General features: G+C 41.5%; 1 protein-coding gene across 1 annotated transcript in view; it reads left to right on the top strand.

Moving 5' to 3' along the window:
- The window catches only part of LOC123516566, a 43,576-nt gene that overhangs the window by 10,052 nt on the left and 28,524 nt on the right, over positions 1-5,000 (top strand). The gene's annotated exons all lie outside the window — the stretch shown is intronic.

The raw sequence follows: 5,000 nt of genomic DNA, 5'->3' as shown, positions 1-5,000 counted from the left end.
CAGTGACATACAACCATACATCTGTTGCGAGAGTTAGCAAGCACTAGATAGAAAGATAGCGATAATCTCAAGTTTTCTGTATTAGTATTGATAACATTGTGTCATTTTTATTCATTCATTTTTCTCTGGTTCCTTTCACACTTAACCCCTTCAGTACCATGTTTTCATATTCATTCTGCGTACTGTTTGGTGATGTACAGCTTCAGAAACATATGTGGGGGATCAAAATAGTGAGGACTCTAGCCATTAATCTTGTGACCTCCATAGACCGTTCCTAATGGCAGTAAAAGGGTCCAATCGTACCCAAAACTTATGGTGAAAAAGAGTTCCAGTACTGAAGAGGTGAAATGTGTAAACAACAGTAGGCGTGAATGTATAGAAAGATGAATGAGAGAGAGAGAGAGAGAGAGAGAGAGAGAGAGAGAGAGAGAAAGAGAGAGAAATAACCTTGACTGACATTTCACTTCATTCCAAAACAACAAAAACAATAAGACATGACGCGTTAACTTCACCTTCAATATCCTTCAATGTCGAGTCTCTGCCCTCAGTGTTATTCCGACTTGACCTAACCCAATCCCTAACCCCCCAGCCCGGAGACCCTAGCCCCCAGCCCCCAGCCCCCAGCCCTCATACCTACACCCTCCTGATCCCTCCCCATTGCCTCCTTTCCTCTTCTCTCCTCCTCCTGACCTAGCCCCCAGCCCCCAGCCCCCAGTCCCCAAGACCCCAGACCCCAGCCCCCAGCCCCAAGCACCCCAACCACTAGTTGTCCGCCCCTGTCATTCCTACACGCTCCCTTCTCTTCTCTCCTCCTCCTCCTTTCTTTACTCCTCCTCTCCCTCCTCCTTTTCCTCGTTCTACCTCCTCTCACGTCGCTGCCCTCGTGGTGCCCTGAGGGAGTGTACGCCCTGTCATCAGCTCCTTCGTGTTGCGTGTCCTCCAAGTGCTGGGAATCCTACAAGAGGGGGGGGGGATCCTGCAGGGCTCGTGTGTGTTGTGTTTTTTTAATTTATTTGTGTTTTGTTTTTGTTTGTGCGGTGTTGGGTTGTGGATTAAGAGAGAGAGAGAGAGAGAGAGAGAGAGAGACGCTGGAAATTTCCTTAATCTCCTTCTCTCTCTCTCTCTCTCTCTCTCTCTCTCTCTCTCTCTCTCTCTCTCTCTCTTCTCTTCTATTCCCTTCCCTTCCATTAAAGGACGCCTGCCTCATTCCTTCTCTCTTTCCCTCCCTCCCTCCCTTCTCTTCCTCCCTCCCTCTCTCCCTTCTCTTCCTCCCTCCCTACCTCCCTCCCTCCCTCCCTACTCTCTCTCTCTCCCAACTCCCTCCCTCCCTCCCTCCCTCACTTCGTAACATCTCACGTGGACCTCCTCGTGTTGCTTAGCCTTCCCCTACCCCTCCTCCTCCTCCTCCTCCTCACTATTCCTCCTCCACCCCCTCCCTCTCCTCAAACCATTCGATCATCATTCCTTTCTATCTTCTAATGTTCTCCCCCTATTCTCTTCTTTATCCTCCTCCTCTTCCTCCTCCTCCTCCTCTTCCTCCTCCTCCTTCATTTTTATCTAATATTCGCTGCTCTCCTTTCTCTTCGTGTCCTTCATTTCTTCCTTTTGCCCCATCCTCCTCCTCCTCCTCCTCCTCCTCCTCCTCCTCCTCCTCCTCCTCCTCCTCCTTCTCCTCCTCCTCCTCCTTTCGCCAACCGCAACCTTTTCCTTACAGCTATTGCTACCATTACTTTTTCTCCTTTTGCTCCTCCTCCTCCTCCTCCTCCTCCTCCTCCTCCTCCTCCTCCTCCTCCTCCCCCTCTAATTTTCCAACCTAGTACATTAAAAAAATGTACTCCATCCGCACTTCCTCTTTTTTATTCTCTCTCTCTCTCTCTCTCTCTCTCTCTCTCTCTCTCTCTCTCTCTCTCTCTCTCTCTCTCTCTCTCTCTCTCTCTCTCTCTCCCCGTACCTCACATGCAGACAAACACGTGGAAATACTTCAAAGATAACATAAAACTTGTTGTTCTAATTCTCCTCTTGTCTTTCCTTTTTATCAGTGTTTTTGCCTTTTTCACTTTTTTTTTCTTTCTTCATTTCATTTTATTTATTTACCTTTTTTGAGAGGAGTGGGAAGTTCCTGTGATAAACCCACATTGTTTAGAAAAGGAGTAGCAGGAAAGTTGACGGGTTGGTTATGTCAGGAGGCGTTGGGCAACAAGTTCCGTCCCGCCCCGGTCACCTTAATGTGCTTTGATTCTCTTATCAGGACCGTTCTCAGAGGCCACGTGGCTCATGAGTTAGTCTGACGATGCACAGTGATTGGCAGACCTTCACCGCTTTCAGAAACAATTGTAATTTCAACTGTACCTTTTAAAATGTAGCTTTGACGCCTTGAGTACTGGGATACATTTTTACCGTGAGTTTTGTGTACGATTAGACCATTTTATTGACATTAGGTAAGGGTCTATGGAGGTCAGGAGATTAACAGCCACAGTCTTCACTATTTTAATCCCCACATAAGTTTCTAAAGCTGTATAAAATCACCATATAATAACCAAAAAGAAAATTATAAGACTGTTTTAGACCATTTTATTGAACCATGAAAACACAAAAAAAATCCAGTAATTTCCATTAGAAACTATTAAACTATCACAGGAACCATGAAAACACTCTTAAAACCAAGTAACTTCCATTAGAAACTATTAAACTATCACTAGAACCACGAAAACACTCTTGAAAACCCAGTAACTTCCATTAGACACCATTAAACTATCACTAGAACATGAAAACCCTCTTAAAACCAATTAACTTCCATTAGAAACTATCAAACTATCACTGGAACCATGAAAACACTAAAAGAAAACCCAATTAACTTCCATTAGAAACTATTAAACTATCACTGGAACCATGAAAACACTCTTGAAAACCCAGTAACTTCCATTAGAAACTATCAAACTATCACTGGAACCATGAAAACACTAAAAAAACCCAATTAACTTCCATTAGAAACTATTAAACTATCACAGGAACCATGAAAACTCTCTTGAAAACCCCAAGTAACTAACATCAGACTATCAGTAGACTCATGAGACCTGCTCGAGAACCTTAGTAACATCCCTAAGAGACTATTCAATTATCACTAGAGTCACGACCACACACTTGACAAGCCCAGTAACCTCCAGTACAATGACCTAAATTAACATTGCGAGGGTTTCTGAGTGTGTGTGTGTGTGTGTGTGTGTGTGTGTGTGTGTGTGTGTGTGTGTGTGTGTTTGTTGCTGGATGACCTCACTGTAAACCAATCTTAAATAAATACAGTGCATCCTCTCCGCTCGTGAACATTGCGTGCATTTAAGGTCGCTGGGTCACGGCAGGATTGCATGTTAGGATCGTAGCTGCGAAAAACAAAAACAAGTGAAGAAAATGATAAAAGCAAACAGTAATTAAACAAGAAAATAAGAATAAGATGAAAATAAAGATGAAATTTTACTTTAGACTCGTAAATAGAATAACAAAAAACAAAAAATAAAATAATAACAATAAGTAAATAAAATCATGAAAAAAACAGTTAATAAGATAATGAATAAAAAAAAAATTTCATGGTACTAAAAGGTGTTGAAATATTGGCATTATATTTTAGGCTCGTATCAACAATATAAAAAATGATAAGTAAATAAGATAGAAACTAACAATAAGTAATCAAGAAAAAATCAAAGCTCGCCCTAAAACCTGTTGAAATATTGGAATTATATTTTAGGCTCGTTGAAACAATAAAAAAAAAATAACAATAAAAGCATTACGTAAATAAGGCAAAAAAAAAAAATAAATAAATAAATAAATAAAAAAGGTAATAGAGAAAAAAAACGTGTTGAAATATTAGAATTATGTTTTAGGCTCGTAGAAACAATAACAAAATAACAATAATAACAATAAGTAAATAAGGCAATAAAACCAAACGATAGATAAAAAAAAAGATAATGAAGAAAAAGAACGTGTTGAAATATTGGAATTATATTTTACGCTCTTAGCAAAAAAAAAAAAAAAAAAAGAAAAGAAAAGAAAAAGAAAAGAAAAAAAAACAATACGTAAATAAGATCATAGAAAACAAACAACAAATAAACAAGAAAATAAAAAAAGCAAAGATCACTGCACTAGAACCTGTTGAAACATTACCATTACCTTCCACTAAACCACCACCACCACCACCACCATTCAAACCTACTCGAAAACCGGCTCCCTGCCCCCTAACTGTCCCCTCTGTCCCTCCTCTGCCCCTCCATGCTCCCCTCCACCTCTCCACACAGCAACTTCCACGGGAGACCATTGAGAGGAGTGTAGAAGAGACGTCAGGCGCGATGGAGAATGCGGTCCCTTGTTATCGAGTGTGTGTGTGTGTGTGTGTGTGTGTGTGTGTGTGTTATCATAGACACTGCGAGATTGGTGACGGGAAGGCTGTGGTCTTTGTGGGTCATGGACTTCTGAGAGTCAACACACATACACAAGCACTCTGACGCACTTGCACGCACACACACACACACACACACACACACACACACACGTGTAAGCACAAGCACGCACACACGCAATAGATCATCCAGCACACTCTCTTTTACACTTGAGTGGGTGTAGTGATGGATGTGTTGTGTGTTTCGTCATCTGGTGTGTGCAGTGTACCAGAGAAGTCCCGCCTGTGGGTTTTTTGGGCTTATATTCTCGTATTCTGCGTTTTACCTACACTATTTCAAAAGCTTTAAGTTTACACGAGTTTTTAGGGTGTTTTTACGGTTCTAGAGGCAGAGTGACAAGATTTCTTCATTATTAACCTGAGAAACACTCTTGAAAACCCCGCTAATTATCTCTGTGACCTTGGAAATAGTCGTGGTGAGAGGGCAAGGCGTTTTTAAGAAAGATTTTATGGTTCTAGAGGCAGAGTGACAAGATTTTTTTATTATTAACTGGAGAAACACTCTTGAAAACCCCGCTAATCATCTCTGTGGCCTTGGAAATAGTCGTAGTGA

This window comes from Portunus trituberculatus, chromosome 6, assembly GCF_017591435.1.
Source record: "Portunus trituberculatus isolate SZX2019 chromosome 6, ASM1759143v1, whole genome shotgun sequence".
Taxonomy (NCBI): Eukaryota; Metazoa; Arthropoda; class Malacostraca; order Decapoda; family Portunidae; genus Portunus; species Portunus trituberculatus.
Note: the sequence above shows the minus strand (reverse complement) of the source record. Positions and strands in the feature narration are given on the sequence as shown.